Source organism: Strigops habroptila, chromosome 4 (assembly GCF_004027225.2).
Source record: "Strigops habroptila isolate Jane chromosome 4, bStrHab1.2.pri, whole genome shotgun sequence".
Classification (NCBI taxonomy): Eukaryota; Metazoa; Chordata; class Aves; order Psittaciformes; family Psittacidae; genus Strigops; species Strigops habroptila.
Window position 1 is genome coordinate 53,712,214 of NC_046358.1, and position 19,321 is coordinate 53,731,534.

Consider the following 19,321-nt stretch of genomic DNA (forward strand, 5'->3'; position numbering starts at 1 on the left):
TGATGCAGTGAAACACTTCTACTTCCTTGCATTGTGTTTGTTACAGATCACGGGCGCTTTCCTTTTGTAACATTCACTTCAAGCATTCTCAAACCCAACCGGAGTAAGTTCTGATCCTCCCCTTTAGTTCACATTGGGGTTGCCAAAGGATTAAATAAATTAAACTTTATTTGACCGTGGAGTTTACAGACCCTGGGATCCCTGTGCGCTCTGGCCTTATTCTAATTCTATAGCGGTAATTACCCTTCGTTTCTTTAAGTGCAATAGATTTATTGCCTTAGAGACTATGCACAGTTTGATTGAATTATTCATTTTTTTTTCTTTGGTGTAGACTGCATCTGGGGACTGATGTGACGTGTAGAATTTTTTTTTTTTTTTTTTTTTTTTTTTTTTTCCCCAGGAACAAAGGGAATGTGGAAATGAAAGAGAGAGGGAGAGAGAGGCTGGCAGATGTGATGAGATGCGGTGAAGGTGTATCCAGCTTGGCACTCCCACTCCTCTCTTCTCCTCTCATTGCAGCCCTGGGTGACTCTCAGGCTAACACAAACAGCTTTTCTTCCGCAGCCTGCCCTCTGTCACTGTAAGTACAACAGCCTTCTCTTATCAGCATGCAAATTCCAGCCACACACTACCTTAGCCTGGTGTTTGCACTTTAGATTTACAGAGGGGACCTTTAAAATGAACTTTCCGAGACAGGAAGGGGTTTTCATGTCGAACTTGCTTTTATTTTCTTTGTAAAAGTTTATGTGGTTTTTTCAGTTCCCCCCCCCCCCCTTTTTTTTTTTTGGAACGGGGGGTGGAGTGGGGAGATTGTTGCTGTGGCTTTTTGCCTCCCTATCAAGATGTTGCACAGTTTCAAATGAAATTAAAATCTCCTTGATCCTCTTTCCGCCAGGACAATACATTGTGTTTGCAGATGACGCTGTAAGGAATTCAGAGTTTTTGTTTTCAGTCAGATCTTTAGCTTTGGGCGCTATAAAATGTAAACGTCCCCTGAATTTTGGGGAAATCGCCAGGGGTTCTTGTTCTAGGGGAACTCGGATCAGCTGATGGGTTTGATTATGAAGAAACATGCAGTACTTTCATCTAGTCTAACAAAACTTTCTCCCAATCGGATGATCAGGCTTTAACTTCTTTTCCTTTAGCTTTCTCTCAGATGCTGCAGATTATTTTGCAGAAGTTTCTCTCAACATCTCTAACAAGCCTATAAAAAGTCTTCATTGTCAGAGAGTGTCAGCAGAGGGAATTTATAAATATGCCTGTTAATTGTCCGGCATTAATTGGTAAGAGGGGAGTTTAGAATTGGGTGAATGACTTCTAAGGTAGAATTTCTTGCCTTTTGAATCAAAACTTCTGAGATTGTTCCACCAACTCTACAGGAGTTGTAGGTTTGCTCATCACCTTAAAGATGCGGCAAGTAAAACTTAACACACAGACAGGTTGCTTCGCTTGTTGGATGTTGCTTTACTTTAACGTATTTTATGAGGGAGACGGCGCAAAATGCAGTGACTGCTATGAACAGGTAAGTGGCCCGACGTGAACTGAGCGCCTCCGATCCCTTCCCTCTGCAAGGACCCATAGCAGTTCAGCATCCCTTCTCAACAGCTGCTTGAGCTGCCAGCTCCGGCTGCTTTTAGCCTTAATGAAGCGAAAGCAAGGGAAGTAGTTTAAAACGCTGGCTCTAAACGTATAGTAATGCTAAAAGTAAAAGCGTTTTCTTGTTTCTTGGCACGTGTATACGTGCCTACACTGCGGGTGTTCACATATGCAAACAAAGAAGGGACCGCAATTCTTCCTGTGCAGCGCACATACCCGCACATTTGCATACAATGTCCAAGGAGCCCTCTTCTACCGCGGAGAAGTTGCAGATCTCTGGCACTGTGTGTTCCATCTGTAACTTCATTGATCACACCGGGGAAGCAACAAGCTGGAGAGCCTACTCGCGCTCCGCCTGGGAACGTGGACGCATCTCCGCGGTGTCCTGCCCCAGCGAATGTCACTAGCTGCAGAGGGCTTGCGGGAGCGCAGCAAGATGCTCCCCGATTTAGAGCTAGGTGGGCGGTAAGATTTATTTGACGCCTTAATTATCTCTTGTCCCATTACCGCCTTGTACTTAATAAGGAGGACGCTACATCTTGAGGAGTGTTTGTGGGGTTTCTCTCCCTCTCTTTCCCCGTTTGTTTATTGAAAGAAAAAAAGCAACTTCCAGTAACAAATTGATGAGGTTGCGAACTCGGGCAGGGTAGTTCATCCTTGTATTCTGATTACATCTCTTTTCTTACAGAGCGCGCTCTCTCTTTTTTTTTTTTTTTTTCCGCGCCAAAGCTACTAGTTATGCAAAAAGTCAAGGTGTTTCTTTTACTTGCAGCAGGCTGAAGTGTGTTAAAAGGAACGCGTTAGTGACCAGTCACGGGAATTCTTGTAATTAAAGATGAAAAAGGACATAGCAAGATCTGGAAAGGCAGCTATTTCCTGTTGTTAAATCCATAGCCCAGATAACTGCAGCAAGGTGAATACTTTGAATTAGCTGAACGCAGGTGAATACAAACTCTGTATTTACAATCTTACAATTTACGCCGTCTCCAAAATTCAGGTTTTTAGTATCTTTTATTAAAATTGAAAGAATGCACAGAAAGTGGCTGCTGTGCCCTCAGCCAGCTAATTTGATGATAAAGCTTTACTAGATAATTTAAAAGTTCTGTTTCAAGGTGTTTGCTGTTTGCCGAATAGGACTTGATTGCTCCTTTCATGTAATGGAATTGCCCAAAATACTGTCTAAAATAGGTCCGCTACTCCAAGAGGTTCAGACTTAAAACTCATTTTTCCTTGGACTCGACTCGAGAGGGGTGATAGTACCTCGGATAGCAAGGTAGGGGATGCAGTGTGCACGACTCCAGAAGTGTGTGGAGTTTTACAGCATGTTAACAAAATGAAATAAAGCCAGATCAGATCAGTCTTGTGCCATCACGTCCATACTCAATTTTCATCACGTCCTTATGAAGCCAGGTTCATTCACAGTGGGGCTGAGTATGCTTCTGTGTCTAAACTATCCCGCAAATTTCTACTAGAGAGAAGAGGAAAGCGGAATCAGGCTTTCTCTTCGCCTTTTTGGCCTCTAAGTTATGAAGCTATTTTAGAATTAAAAAGTTTCTCTGTTACTAACTGTTCCAGGCGCCTTCTGGAAAATGGGGAGAAAGTGCCAAAAATATAGAGATGAATCAACAACTTCTCTCTCTCTCATTTTGTGGGCTTGAGGTTGCTTCCCGCACTCCCATCTTAACAACAGTTTAGCCTAGGTGTGAATAATATCAAAAGAGGGAGACGTTAGCTTCGCAGCGCTGTTTGCCCACCTGACCTGCGGGCCCCTGACAGTTTGAAAGACTCTTTTATGTTTACCTTTGGAATGTAAAATTACAGCAGAGACTTTCTTGGACTTGCAATACTTTGTGCCACTGGTTGATTTTCTCCTCGGCTCCTAATAGTTTTATCTTCTTTCTCCCAGATCCCTACTCCCCACCCCCCCACCCCATTAGCACTTCCAAGGGAGCGCGAGTTCCTAAATTGGTATTCAAGCTGATATTCAAGTCCCTATCTGTTGCCTTTTGGTAGGCAGAGAGAGATATATTTATATATTGCCGCAGCTAAAATCTCTCGTCCTTACCACGAGAATCCCAACTTCGGCTCCAGTCCGTGCTAAAGCAGATTTTCTTCTCCGGTCATACCTGTCTTTCCCTTTTAACCGTGCTCACGTTTTACCTGTCTGTTGAACGCATCGCTAAATAGTTTGTGGACTCCGAGTGCCTTCTGCTCCCTCCTCACCCTTGGGTCTCCGTAGCTGGACTCCCATCTCTAGTGTAATTTATACTTTACATTTCATCTGGTCATCTGGGTTTGTTCCTATTTTTTTTTTTTTTTTTTTTTTTTTTTTTTTTTTTTTTTTTTTTTTACCCCGACGGTGCTATGGGATCGGGCTCCTCAGAACCCCATTTATCAACTGCCAGTAAGCACTCGCCGAGTACTTTCGTCCGCGCTTCCCCCTCCAGACTTTCCCATGTCCTGCGAATCGTCTCTCTCCCGCCCCCCCCCCCCCCTTTTTTTTTTTTCTTTCCCATTATCTGGGAGCCGGGTCCCGCTAGGACTTGTGTGGCGGGTGCCTCCCCACGCACTCCCGGGAAGCGCCGTGCCGGGTGGGGGAAGGAGGGAGGGAAGGAAGGAGGGAGGGAGGGCCGGCGGGTAACATGCTGCTGCTCACCCCCGCCCACCCCGCGCAGCCCCGGCCCCGCGAACCGGCTCTCCCAGCACCCCCCGCTCCCCCTCCTCCTTTTCCGGCCCCCGCCCGCCCTCGCCGCCCCGCCCTCGCACCCCCTCCCCGGCACAACTTTCTAGTACCTTTCCTCACCACTTCGGGCAATCAGTGGTCATTAGAGGAGAGAGGTTTAAGGTTTCATTTGTCTAATAGCAATGTGAGTGGTGATAGCTTCTCGGGGATGCGGCTGGCAGCCTGGGGTGATTTCACTTTCTGTTTTGTGCTCACTTTCTCCGCAGTTGTTGCTTTCCCCTCTCGCTCCAAGTCTCTCTCTCTCTCTCTCTCGTTCTCTCCCCCCCCCCACTCCCCCCCGTGTTGTCTCATCTTGCCTATGCTGTCTGGGCGGGGGAGCCCTGCCTCCTTTTGCCTTCCTCAGATCAATGCCCTGGCCACTCACTTTCTGATGTTGCACGACGGGAAATGCTTTGAATACTTACGACATGGCCGCTCACATTGATTGCCAAGATTGACAGCAGTTAACCATCGCCTTCACTTGTTTCAGGAGGGAAAAAAAAATAATAATGAACCTGATTGTAACCAAATCTCCAGGCAACCCATCCGCAAACTTCTAACGATCGGGATCCTGCACCACATCCATGGCCCGGAGAAACACCAGCAGACTCTAGTTAATTTATTTTATTTTTATTTTGCCGAATTACTCCCCATTTATTCCTCCTTCTCTTCCCCTTTCACCTCCTTCCTTTCTTTATTTTTTTATTTTTTTTAATGAAAATTACCGAAGCGCGTTGCAAAAAAAAAAAAAAGGAGGCTCTCCCAGTGCTTTGTGCCACACTGGATCCCGAGGAGGTAACCAGGAAAAAGAAGCCCTATTGTGTTGTATACCTGTTGTTTGCTGTGGTGTGTAGTGCTGCGTGGCTTGGCGGTGGCGGTGGTTGTTTAATGGGGTTTCGCTGGATTTATGTTGCTTTGCAGGAGAGAATCCGGTTCCCCCTGCGCTGTCTTTAATGGGTTATTAGTTGCAATTGAGTGAAGCAGCAGCGTCCGGAGGTAGATCTGTTGTTTAGCTTTTACCATTGCTGAATTCACCCTTTCCCCCGCCTCCCCCTGCACGATTATTTACTTTTATACCACGAGGGTGTTGTTGTTGGCGGTTTTTTTTTTTTTTTTTTTCCTTCTTTCGGGAAAAGTAGTTATAGTCTCGTCCCCGTGCGAGTTTCCGGGGCCGCTCGAATCCCGAGGTTTCCGAGACGTTGGGGGACCCCAGTACCTTGAAATCACAACACTTTCTCATCCTTCCCGAGTAGAGTTTATTTTAAAATGTAGTGACAGATCAGCGTTGTATTTTAAGATCACCCACGGCAGGCGAACACATGGTGCGGGAAGATATTGTACGTAAGGAACTAACACGAGAGGGAGAAAGAGAGAGAGGAAAAATAAAATCCGAAATAAATCTTTGCTAGCAGAGCGCTGCTGTCATTACTCCGGAGTGCTCGCGTGGGTTTCTCTTCACGGGTAACCCCAAAAGACACGGGGTGGAGAGAGGCGAGGGGAGTTTAGTGTCTCTTTTAGATTCTCCGCTAAGTTTGAGGTGGGTAAAGTGCTTTGAAGTTCGCCACAAGCGAGTGCCAGCCGCGGAGCCCGGAGCAGCGCAGAGCTCCGGGGGGGGGGAGGCGGCAACGCTGGGTTTGGCCACAGCGGGGCACTGTCCGGGGAGCCGCCGCTCCGGGCCGGCGCCTTATCTCTCCAGGCAGCGGCTTCGGATAAAGTTATACTGAAAACTTTAAAATTGATATCGCACCCTAATTTGTGATACACAGGGCGGGGGAAAGAAAGCAGTCCATCATCAGAGAGCTCTGTTTACACCCGGGAAGGCGAGATGTGTGCCGCTTTGTGGCAACGTTCGCCTTGGGATTTCTTGCTGCCTTAGCTCTTTGCCGGAGGTCATGCAAATCGACCTTAAAAGAATGCATAAGCCATAAATTAAAATAAACCCTTAGCCAGAGGCTGATCCATAAGTAGACAATACCTAACCTGGACAAAACGGCTTCCTTTGCGAGCTGAAAAAAAGAATAGTGCCTAAACTAAATGCAAAGTAAGTTTTCAGGAAGTATTTCACTTACTATTACTATTATTATTCTTCTTTTAAAATAAAACAGTGGCAGATGCAGCAAGCCAGCGCAGCTGTTTACAGATGGTACTGTAGGATACAAGCAAGGCAAGGTGTGTCTGGTGGAGAGCTTTTTCTTTTCCTGGCTTTCACTACCTTCGAAGGTGTTTGGGTCTTGATGGGGGATAAGAAGCCTCTTAAACCGTATAAGCAATTTAATGTGTGATATCGGATAATGCTGAAGAGTTTACGAACAAATCTGGGTTGCCTGCAACTGTCACATGCGCGCACACAAGCTGTGTCTGTGTATAATAGTCTCGGGGCTTGTTTTTTTTTCCCGCAGTTTTTGACAATTGTTCCATTCATGATCCTGAAAGGAATCATCAGTGGGAGCTAATGAGTGTGTGCCTCCGCGGCTCGCCCTGCTCCGGGGAGGCGCGGGCACCGGCGCGGCCGCCGAGCCCGCTCGTGTCATGCATGCACGCGTGTACCGGCGGCCGTGTGTGCATACGTGAGACAGAGCTATATAGGCGTGATGTGAGCAGGTACTTCCACGCGTGCATTAACGACTGAGCTGCCAGAGAGCTGCTCCTCTGCGGAGAGAGCTTCCCAGCTCCCTGCCCGAGTCGCGTGGAGCAGCGCCGAGCAGTTAACCCGCTGTGCAGCAGGGGTTGTACGCTTCAGCAGAGCAGGGCCTTGAGGTCAATCACAGGCGCTGATCATATTGATTTGATTGCTGTCTTTGCTTTCTGCGGCCCGTTCCACGGGGGGGGGGTGTGGGTTGGTGTTTCGTGTTTTGCTGGGCTTTTTTTACGGACGGGAAGGAGTGTAAGTGGCAACGTGCAAAGACAATTAGTGCTGTGTCTGAGTGGCGGGGGGGCTGCAGGGAAAGTCAGCCTGGTGGGAGCCTGGGGCCGGCAGATTAGTGCTGTCCTAGGGGTGTTTCCCAAAAACATAGACAGTGAAACTCTCTGTGATAAAGTAATATATCTTCGCCTGCTGTTTGCAGATAAGTATATGTTTATTGAGCTAATTCAAATAGCCTTCGGCACACGAGTGGCACTTTGTTCCTACTGTTTTCTTTTACCCTCATATTAACATTCTTGGTATTTCCATCTCCAGTGCTGATCGAGAGGGCAGAAGAAGTTTTATCCAGTCCTGAGTTTCAAGTCCAAAAATTAACGAATTTCCCTTTCTGTACTCGTGTAATGGAGTAATACTGAAACCTGTTTTGAGACTTCGACTTGACTTGACTTGTTTTATTGACGTGCTTGTGCCCACTCATTTAATTAAGCCATTATACCATAAAGTAAATAATAAGAATGAATGTGAGATATGTGCGTGTAGTCTGCCATTATATACAAATATTTCCCTGGAAAAGACGCCTTCAAAAAACTTTTTTCAGCACAACCATGATTCTTTGGCAAGATCTTATTGCAGATTTTTGTTTTGAGCCAGGATATTTTGTGTGTTTCTGTGCTCACAATATTATATGCACACTACGCTCGGAATATAAACAGCAAGCGTACCTAGCAGCTCATTCTAGTAAAACTAAGAAATAATTATTTATAGTGAGTACATTTAAAAGAAAATAATGAGGTCATTTGGAGTGTGCTGGAGTTTGAAGTAGCTCGACACCTGGCAGAAACTACATGTGCGTTTTCTTCAGACTCTGCACTATCCATAACTTTTCCTTATAATACATTCTTGTGTTAAGTGAGAAAGGCTGTTTGTAAAACAATCCCCTGGCTGGTTCCAGGGTTGGGTGAAGCTGATCCTGTAATGGCATTTTGTTTTGAACAGTTGCTGTAGTTGAAGTTCCCTCATAAGGTAAGGTGGCACTGGGTCTGAAAGGAGGTCCAAATGCCACATTTATAATTAGACTGCCAATTCAGCACATTGTATCTATTGCTATACAGGGATATACTGCTGTGTCTGGTCTCTCAATAGACTGTATTCAGAATTAGCCAATTCAACTGCTTAAACTTTGGAGTCAAATTTAGAATAGGCAATGAGAGAAGGAAAGAAAGAAAACAATAATGCTTTCTTTTTTCCTCAGCTAGCTATTAAAAGCCAAAGAATATACGGAAACCAAACTAGGCACTGCACTTGGAATCAATGCACCAAGCGCAGCCTGGCCAGCCTCGCCTGCAAAACCATTTCGAAGCGCGCTTCTCCGGGGGGAGGGGAAGGTGAGCCCCGGGCACCACCCCGAGCACCGCTCTCCGGGCCGCCTCCCTGGCCGCCGCCGCCGGACTCCCGCGGCCGGGGGATGGGGGGGGGGGGGGGGGGCGTGGGGGCCGGGGCCCGGCGGGGCGCAGCCCTGCTCTGCCCCGGCCATGCTGCGGGGCCGGGGCGAGTGCCCTGATGCCGCCGGCGGCGGGGGCGGTGGGGGACCCTCTAGCTGACCTGCCGCAGCGTCCCGGATCCCGGAGCGACTCTCGCCGGCAGTTCCCTTCCCGGGGCGGTAGGGGAACGGGGGGGCTGGCCCTCCACGTCCCGCGGAGCCGTGGTGGCTGTCGGAAGGGCTCCCGCCCCCGTGGCGGGAGGGGGCAGCTGGAGCCCCGCAGGGAAGGAACGGCCGCCGCCGGGGGACCCTGCGCTTCCCAGGGACGCCGGACCGCGGGCTCCTGCCGCTGGCGTCTGCCCGCGTTGTCCCCGGATTTACGGTTCCTGGCTCCTTTTCTCCTGTCATACTTTTTGTTTTGCTCACTCCGGCCTCCTCCCCTAGAACTTTAATTCATTCACCGATGAGAATGTAAGAGGCTCTTTGGTCTACAATCTCGCATCCTCGGCTAAATGCATTATTTTCTCTCTCTTCCTCGCAGTTCAGTACAGTTTCAGTACTGCTGCGAGACTTAGCTGGGCTGCTTCAAATCTCACTTAGTTCCCTTTGCTGCTAGGTCGTAGGGTACAAACTACTGCCATGTGTATAACACATAGCATAAAGGGAGTGAGACAGATGGCTGTCTCTCCTTGCACAGTACTGATTCTCTGCTGAACTTAAGTAACTCTGCTTCATTCTTGCCTTCTTACGTTTACACACACAAGAAGAGAAATAAAGTGGAGCCCACAGGTTTCCTTCATAAAGCTGCTAGTGCCTGACTTGTAGAAAATAATAACAGATGTCCAAAATTAGTTGCCTTCACTTGTCAATCTGATTTTGTTCGCAAGTGGGAACTGCCAGTGCTTGTTCTCTAGCCAGTGGTTTTTAATATGTGGCCAGCAGCTGTTCGTGGTCACTTCCAGCTGAACTTCTTTTGCCCAATGGGGAAAAAAAAAAAATCCATTTGGACATGTTTTTTGCATCTTTGATAGTATTTTTAGTTGAAAGTATCCATGTATGTCTGCAGTTCTTACAGGCCTTGGAATATCTTCTGGTAATAAAGGCCAGAACTTTGCCTGATGATAGCAAACCCAAGTATATTTTTCTCAGTGGGCATTAGAAAGTTTCTTTATCTTATATCTTATCTAAGTCATCTTATATCTGCTAAACACTGCAATCACCTTGGGAAATACCACTTCAGGAAGCATATCCATTAATCTTTTACACTTGGTTTGATTTCCCCCTTAAAAGTGTATAGATCACACTGAAAAGGCTTCCATCAATCTATTTATTTATTTATTTATTTCATGGAACTAAAATTACTTGGGAAAGAGAAGCTGCGATGCACTTTCCTTTATCCCCCATACAATGGAGTGATGTATATTTCTTTTTCCATAGCGTGACTTTAAAGATCAGTGGGCTGGTTTGGCAGAGGTTGTGTGTAATGACTAACGTTTTAAAAGTTATGTAAATAGGGGTGTTTGTGTATATAGAAGCTATGTCAACTGAAGTGATACAACGACATATTTTTAAAACATTTCAGTTAATATAGTAGATCACAGAGACAGAGCTTTGAAACATTTCTGCGTGATGTCAGAACCCGTGAGAGAAGTACAGCATTATGATGTATTCAGTAGTTCACATAGAGCTTATTCGTCAAGTAGCAGCAAAAACACAAAGGTTCATGTTTCAAGTTTGTGCCTTAGGAAGCCGTTTTCTAGCCATCTCTTTCAGTGGCTTTTTGTGTGATTTTATTTACCCCATTTTCTATTTTCTCCTCAGGTAGAACAACAAGAACAGAAATTCTAGGGGACTTCTTACCTAACCACAGAAACTGCATTTGCTTTTATTTTTTATATGAGCCATTCAGATTTTTGTAAACACACGGTTCTGCACAGTATCGGTTGATGTATCATTACAGACCACGGCATTGTATTGTGAAAACAACAAAATATGGTAAAATCCTATCATTAGAAAGGTTGTGTACTGAACCAGTGTGGTGCCTATATGAAATACACGTATGCTTATTTAGATGTAGTTCTGCTCAGAATGGAGAGATCTGATAGACGTATTTGCTGGAAAGCAGCCGATTTCTTCAGTGTTAAAACTGGATAATTACATGTTCCCAAAGCCTTTTCAGCACAGAAGTAGGTGTTCTTTTAAAACATTATTCTGTGGCAACAACAAATATTTGTGACATCATTGTATGAGATTTCCTGCCAATTTTTAGTTTACTGTCTTTCAGAAAGTCTAGAGTTCTTTGGCACTGGTGAAACTGCTACACATACCATCGTATATTCAAGTATTCAGTGAAGTTTTAAATAATTCTCTTTCAATTAGTACAACAGGAACCTGAAAAATGGATTTTCTCTTAAAGAAAAAGGAATCAGTTCATAGACATTTCTTTCCTTCTCTTGTATATTTTAAAATACTCATATCAGTTTTATGTTTACTGTTTTGTCTCCTTAAATTAAGAAGAAAGAAAACAGTATCCCAAGTTTGAAAATCATTGCTTGGAAATTAGTGTAATCAAATATTTCTTGAGCCTTGTGTATTGGAAAGAGTAATATAAAATTAGATATACTGGTAAACGAGGTTAATCAGACTCATTCATTTCTAGTGGAGAATGAACATCTATCAATTGATGTTTTTTTGAAGTCAGGCGAAACATTCCTTGAAGTTAGTGTGTTTAAGGGTATCATATCAGGGACAGACAGGTACTAGAAGTGATAAAAAACAGATAACCTGCAACAAAATGATTTACAGATGGGTCATTATCTTCTATAGAGAGGTTACACAGATCATATTCTTTATAAAAAGTGAATATAATTATGTAGAGCTAGGAGAATTATCTGAATAGGTCTGAATATTTAATGTTTTTTGCGAGTGACTAGTAGAATTTGTCAAAGCAAAATTTTTTGGCTTCTTAGAGGCAGCATATGAATGTAAGATATAGAAAAGTACTGTGTTTGTATTTTAAGTATTCTTGATTATTTATTTTAGCTGTTTGATAAAGTAAAGCTTGGGAAACATTTTGCTGCTTCTGGTGTGAACCTTGTAGTGCATACCTTTAAAATATGCACAAAAATGTTATGTACAAATTAAAAAAAAAAGCTGGAAAGTTTGATATTAGTGATTTATTACATTTCAGAGCCTGTTTCATACAGTAAGTGGCTACATGGCTTCTTTTGTATCAGTGGTGAGACAGAAAGGTGTACAGTCGATTGTTTCTCCAGTCGCTGGTAGACTGACATAAGACAACAGGAAACTCTGAAACCTCAGAGGTGCAGTATTGATTTGATTCCTAACTGCAAATCCTTCATATCATTGCTCCAAATGTCTAACTTTACACCAATATTACCCATTCTTTTTATAGTGACACCATGCTTGGTAAAAAACTTCTAAGCACTGAGGTCAGGTGTTGAGATTGGATTCTAGTTTATTTTTTATGAATCAGATAAAGATTTCTGTGCATGAGACCGTATGTGAAGATGAGAGAACAAGAACATTTCCATATCAAAGGCAATATATCTGAGGCTGCATAGTAATTAAAATGCAGTGGTTTGGACTTTGTGCACTAGCATTTACGCAGAGCGTTGTTGGGACCTTGTGCAGCATGCAAGCGGTTGTCTCGTGCATACTTCTAGAAATATACTTATAATTTTGTACAAACATTTATGCCAGTCCACACTTTTCTGTGGATAATTTGTATTTCATCCAAACCATTCAAAGTAGAAGTTATTTTTTGAGCAACCCCCTCATTATGGCTTTTGTGCATCAACTATTTTTATTCTGGTTGTTTGTATTTCCTCTTACCAGAATGATGGCTTGTTTATAGTCATATTTTTTTGTGTGTTTCTCTGAGACCCCTTCCATATACCACTGAAATTTTACTACTTGCTTGAAATATCTTGTATTGGAAACAAAAATGCAACTATCTTTTTAGATTTACTGAAGATGGTGTGATTTCTTACATACCATGCTTTATGGCAAATTAAATGCATGTGCTGGAACATAATATTTTTAATGAAACAATATGTATTTACACATTCCAGCTAACTGTCACACAGTGTAAGAATTAATACATTACACTAAGAACCTACTGATGTGGGAAAATCAACATAAAATACTGCAGGGCTCTCCATATCTGGATACTTTTTTCTGGAATAAATGTGGCTTTAATTCCTGAGTAGATTGCCCTGGTGAGGAGCTGTTTTGGAAAGGTTGCTGTTGAACTGTTTACTTCATAAACTGTATTGGTCAGTGTCCCAGTGTGGAGGAGGCAGCTAGTGCTGCAAATTTCCTTATTACTCATAGATACTCATTCTACAGAGACTCCTATCCATTAATGCTCCAAAGCTATTGAGTTGGAACCTTTAGGAAGTCCTCATATTTAAACAGATGTTTGTACTGTGAAAGTGTTGTTTTACAGCAATCTTGCGATCTCACTTCATTTTGTCTAGTTTTGGATTACAATTGATGTATGAAGCCGTGAGTACTTTGAGCTAGAATATCACACTTTCAGAGGTTGTTCTGTGTGCTTTTTACATCTGTATTGTTGTTGTGGATGGGTTTGTTAAACTGAGTTCCTGACCATTTGTGGTTAGTAAAAACCCGTGGTATTTTTGCACAAGTAGGGGGGTTAACCTCAATGTCATGGCTTAATTCCAGCTAAGACAGAATGTAGTTGCCCATCTACATTCTTCTTACAGTTCTAACCTGCTCAGTTAATCCTCACTTCCTTTCCTCAGTGTGATAGAGTGGTGTGCTAAGGACGCTTGCAGCATTTTACTTCAGAACTACCGAATCCAGCTGTTGAAGTAATATGTGGAACTAGATAATGAATTACATTTTGGGAGCTTTCTGGATAAGAAGAATGCCATATGCCTGACTGGCTTATTATTATTAGAATGAACATTTTGAAGGATTTAATATATATGGTATTTGAGTGTTGAGCTATTTCAGAGGAATGTTTGGTTATAATTTGATATTTGATAGATTCTCTGCTGGCATAAACCAGTGTAACTCCATTTACTTAAGTGGAAGGGTGCCATTTTGCCCCAGCCACAGGTCCATTCCTTAAGACACAATGCAGTTCCTTCTGGATTCAATGGAATAACCTTTCTGTGATGGTGCTGGGAGGGGTGGGGGGGTCGCATGTGAAGGCCTTGTTTGCGTTGGATTCACTGTAGAAAATAACTTGGCTTCAGTTAGAGTGGAATCAGGTTTGTCTACATAATATTGCTTATGGCTTTAGGATGACATTAACTGGAATTAATCTCACATAAACTGCATATTAGATCAACTGTCTCTCCATTTCTAATCTTCCAGTGGGTCTTCTGGTATAGTATATGCAGCGTGTGGAGATTCTGACTGCTGACTTACTATAATGGTGGAGGTCATGGCTGTGCATTTTCACTTTTTTCTTTCAGTCACACCTGATCTGCCAAAGGCAGATTATATTCCTGCAGATCCTTTCATATTTTTCTTCTGCTGAGGGATTCATGTAGGCCACTACAGTAAGAATGTACTTTTTTCAACCTGTAGTGCAAGTATAATTAAATGTGCACATGAATTTTTTTTATTTACATAAGTAGACATGTTTCAACATATTTTTAGTAGTATTTTTGTTATGGTAGTGCCTATGATTGAGATTTTGTATTCCCCTCTGGTTTACATGCATATATTATTACATTCTGCTGTCTGTATCTATTCTCATTGCTTGCCCCAAGGATCAAAGGTAAATTATAGGAAAACCCTTTCACGTTTTCTGGTTGCCTTCTATAGGCTTTAGTTCCCATTATACTGTCCATTCTTTCCACATAGAAATTATGGTAACTATGGTATTTCTCTTTGAAAGTAACAATGGAATCTTTTCATTTATTTCAAAAGAAGTTAGATATGATCAGCTTTTTATCTTGATTTAATGAGCTAGAAGACAGTTAACTGGTGTTGGGATGAGATAACAGTTACACAGGCTGTGAAGAGTAAGTTTAGAGAAGTGTAGTGAGATGGAAAAATTTGAAACAGAAGAGATCAAGAAAGAAAGGTATTTCCACCTAATGTTCTAGGAAAAAGGAGTAAGATAAAACATATTCTTATTTATGCTGAGCAACAGACAACAGATCTTTTGTGCTATTCTTAGTGGTGTTATTTATGCATTTTGATCCCTCTTTAGAATACCCCAAGTTACAAATATGTCAGCATACCTGCCAGAGAAAAAAGGAATGTGCTTATTATAGAAGATCTGCCTAGATTTAATGTACTGAGTGGGCAATCACTTTGCTGCCTTAAGGTGGAAGAATGTGCTAATACTGGCCATTCTGGCATCTGGCTGCTTTGGATTTAGAGAGCAGATTAGGCCATTAGCCTTTCTGCTTCAAAGTTGTTGTTGCTGCAGGTAAATAGTCACAGGCTCCCTTTATTCTTCAAGAATGACTTACAGAGGCCAGGGATATGTTAGCTTATGTGGTATCATGCCTTTGGGCTTCTGCACTATATGCATGATGCTCCCCAGAGATGGCAAGTTTCAGGTAGCCCCCAGTAGCACAACAATCCCTCTAAGTTTGCACACTTCGCTGCCTCTGTATAGGAACTCATATAGACATGGTGGAATCAATTCAGGTGTGTCTCTATGCTCACCCACATGCTCAACCTAGACTTCAGAAGACCATGTCTACTGAGTATTCAAGCAGTTAAGTGGGCCTTTGTTCCCTGCTTCTCACATTCACTCAGCCTTTGGTGAAAGTAAAAAAATTTTGACTTGTGTATACAGCCTTTCCTTGTAATTCTTTTTTTTTCTTCAGTCAGTGAAAACTCTCATTATTTTAATCACCATTGCCTCTGAATAATAATGATTCAATCTGTAATGTTTATTTTAAGAATGTAACAAAAACTCCAACTAGTGATGGTTGTGGAGATACACCACTCTGTGTTTTAGTGCAGATATACTGCCACGCATTTTACAGGTTGAAAGGGTGTGTCCACTAGCAGTTGGTTTGAAAACACCATTGCACAACACTCTGTGATGGAAGTGAATTGAATTACAGACCCAAAGTCATGGTGTAAAAGTGAAAGGTTTTGAATGCTGTGACTGTCACATAGAGAAAAGGTTGATAGGAGAGAGAAGTTAGTCAGGGGACCTAAAGAGTAATTACTGAGGATTAGCTGGAGTTTCTAATTTATGAAGTTCTCCCTTGGGCGGACTGGGCTAAATTTTTCATGATATGAGTATGTTGTCTAACATAACCAAAAGCAAAAGGAACAGGAGGAAATTGTTTTGCTGAATTGTATGTAAGGGAGATTTCTTATAGAAGTGAAAACTTCAAGGCATGAGCTATTGCCGATTCTACTTCTGATGGGATTTTATATTTTTTTTTCCTCTTAGTTGAAATGGCACAGAAATGCCTATAGTAACAAATAACCAGTAAGAGACCAGTAAATCCAGCCCCAAATTGTTTTTGGTTGCTGTATTCCTCTCGTGGCAGACTTTCTATTTCAGTAATTCAGGATGGGATAATTAGATAAAGAAGGTGAACGCTCGTTTCCCCTCATGTTGTCTAAGCGTGGCTCCTGCATGATATTTCCTGTCTTTCTCATATTGTCTCTTTAGTATCGATAGCAACTAGATGCAAATCAGCATGGCATCTGCTAGTTTGTTTTCAGCTGACCGGGCTAAACAGCACATATGGACTTTATCGCCAGGAGGCTGTGACCTCATCACAGACAAGTGGCATTCCCACAAGTAGGTAATGAAGCACCCCTATTGAGTGTAGCTAAAAGTCCAAATCCTCAGTAGAGTTATTACATATTCAATTTAAACAGCTCTCCCAAACTTTAAAGCTGTCCCTTGGTTTTTTTAAATCCACTCACTGCTGTAGCTAGAGCGGCAGCTGTTGCTGGTCTCTGCTGATGCCATGCTGTGTTGAATTGGGCCTTCTTGAAAGTGTGTGAGAGAAAAGGGATGAAAAAACAAAGGGAGAGGAAGAGGAGGGGAAGGAATATGAAAGGATAAAGATGGCAGGGATAGAATTTCTGTAGTCAGTATTTGGTACTAGCTTGATATATTTAAATTATTAAACTTCTCTATATAGATGGTATAATGCTATCTTTTTAAGAAGGTAACTTGCAGTAGTCAAAAAAGTCCCCTTTAGTGCTTACTGTGTTCAAGACTGAACTCCATATTCCTTTTCTGTTGCTTATCAACTTGTTCACAACAGATACTTTGAGAGACAGGTTATCTATCCTTGCTGTCTGAGAAAAAGTAGGAAGGTTTGAGTGGATCAGTTTGGTCATTCTCGTATTTTTTAGCAAGTGGACGGAAATATTTATGTGAACAGCCTGTGAATACCTAGCATGAATCTTAAACATTTGTGAGTTTTACTGATCCTTCCAACAAATGATTGATAGCAAATATTGTTGAAAGGATTTAGAGATTCTGAATGATCAGTATAAATTAGTAATCCCAATACTCTTGGACACTAATTTGTGGTCTGAATGTTGAATGTGAAATAAAATTGTATTTCATGTCTTTTAGATCTTGTTAGCGATAAAGGTTTGAAACTAGCTAAAAACAAAGCAGAAATGAAATAGATGCTTTAGAACCTGCAGTAGTCAGTTTCTGTGGATAAGAAGGGAGGGAGAATGCTTGAATGAAAGGAAATGAGAGGGGGAAAAAAGGATGAAAAGGGGTAGGGTGAGAAGCAGAGAGACAGAAAAAAATCTAGGATGTGCGGGGGCAGATCAGCATTGGTGGATGTAGCCTTTCAAGGCATACTTAGTGACTTTATTTTCCTCCTTCTCCTATACTCTTCCACTTTCTAAGAAACTGAGGATGAGATATCAAAATCAGCATTTTTGTCACTCACAATCAATTGGGATATTAATCGAGCTTAGAGTGGGAGTACTGACTGAACATCTGTTGACAACTGGGATGTATAACCTCCAGAAGGGGGAATATTTTGTTGTGTAAAAGGGAAAAATAATTTTTCTGTGTTCCCAGCTTTCTGGAAAGTTGTGCAGTTCTTGTACTTTCAGTGTGAGGTTTTTTTTTTTTGGACATGATAGACAATTCTTTTAGAAGAACTAGACCATGGCCTGCAGTCTTCCAGTTGTGCATGCTAGGCTGGTCTGGGCCAGCTGCACCATGTTTAAATAACTGTGACGCAGGCTGGCCTGCTACTTGTGGTGTAGAGGTAACAAATAGGGAGCCAGTCCAAAAATATGAGAAATATGAAGCTTTATGATTAAAGGTATTGAGCCACTGAAACTTCCAGAGAAGGATATGTCCTCAGTGTCTCTCCTAAGAGTGTCCATGGTTAGTAGGGTCATCCATTACTGTGGCTTGATTGGAATTATTGAGCACATAAAACTATGCCACGGTGTATGTCAGCTCTTTTTCTTGGTGAATGCTGTAGACCAGGGTTTCCCATAGCAATGTTCTGTCTAGTTAAAGCTGCTACATTGTGGCGGTTGACTGTCCAATAATTTTAGGGTCACTCTATTACTGGTTATACCTGTTCATTATTTCATTTCTGCGCTATAAGGTAATATAGTTGTCCAAATGAGGCACAGGAGCCACTACATAAAATAGTCTTTCACAGTTTTGAACCTTATTTCAAACATAAAGGTGCATGTGATTCTATTCCCTTTAAGTTTCATTGTGCAAATTATCACTTGATGATTAATGTGTCAGGATTTTATTCAGCTTTTTTAAAAATTCAGATTCTAATAAAATACCTTTACTCTTGTTTAAAAATATTTGATATGTCAGTTTTTCTGCAATGAATAGGGCCCTGAAATAAAAAAAAAAAGGCAGAACATAAAACACACAAACAACTCCTTTTGCACACAGATAAAAGGCTGTTTAATGCTAGCCATTGCTACTTTGATGTGAGAAATTAATTTATTTGCATTTTTGTTCTTCTGATATTTTGCTTGCCTGAAAGCACACTTGGTGTCACACTAGTTTTCATAGGTCACACTTGAGCCTCAGTCTCCTTGTGGTGAATTCCAGAGTTGTGGTAAAGCCAATCACTGGGTAAGAGAGTCCCATTTGCCAGAAGTCGTTAATAGCCACAGGCTGCCTGTTCTGTGTTGGAGCGGTAGCGAATATGATGAGATGCGTGAAGAGAGTTTGTCTCTTATTACAGTTTTTGTATTACAGAGCAATGATGAATTGGATAGTTGGCGTTAATTCCCAATAATTCAGGCAATGATGATTATTACAACTGAATTCAGCAGCACATGTTTTTTTCTCAGCCACAGGAGCTGATGGGCTTTGGTCCGTTTTCTCGACCTAGAGGAAAATCTTTGGGGTTTTTGTTTTTGGGCACCCAAACCAAAAGGAAATGCTGCAATGGACCACAGGAATAGCTGCTTATCCCTCGTTCTTCTACTTGCGGTTGTGGAAGAAGGGTAATCTGAACTCAATCTCTGAAAGGCTCACATCTTTAGAATAAAGTTCAGAGTTATTGACTAAGGCAGGTAGAAAATTAATTTGCTTGGGCTCTTTCAGGTCCAGCTGATAATATTCAGGGTTCAAGTCCTGAAAGATACCAAGTGCTCTGGTCCTAGTTCAACAGACTATATAAGCACATGCTGAGCTTTAAAGCTCTAAATC

The 19,321-nt window shown here is 42.3% G+C and overlaps 1 protein-coding gene and 1 long non-coding RNA gene across 8 annotated transcripts in view; one reads left to right on the top strand and one right to left on the bottom strand.

The window, feature by feature from the left end:
• The first annotated feature begins 517 nt into the window (after positions 1 to 517).
• Positions 518 to 19,321, top strand: part of SOX6 (SRY-box transcription factor 6) — a 379,634-nt gene continuing 360,830 nt past the window's right edge. For 2 of the 7 annotated variants that reach the window (XM_030481391.1, XM_030481392.1), the window contains exon 1: positions 518 to 580. The gene's annotated coding sequence lies outside the window, so the exon portion shown is untranslated. Of the gene's footprint in view, positions 581 to 4,640; positions 5,114 to 5,452; positions 6,360 to 6,717; positions 6,920 to 19,321 lie in introns of those variants that run through there. The other 5 variants (XM_030481383.1, XM_030481385.1, XM_030481389.1 and 2 more) reach the window with 4 other exon arrangements.
• Positions 763 to 4,592, bottom strand: LOC115606079. Its single transcript, XR_003990807.1, has 2 exons — positions 4,390 to 4,592; positions 763 to 3,292 (listed from the first exon to the last, which is right to left on the bottom strand). It is a non-coding gene; the product is annotated as an uncharacterized LOC115606079 (long non-coding RNA).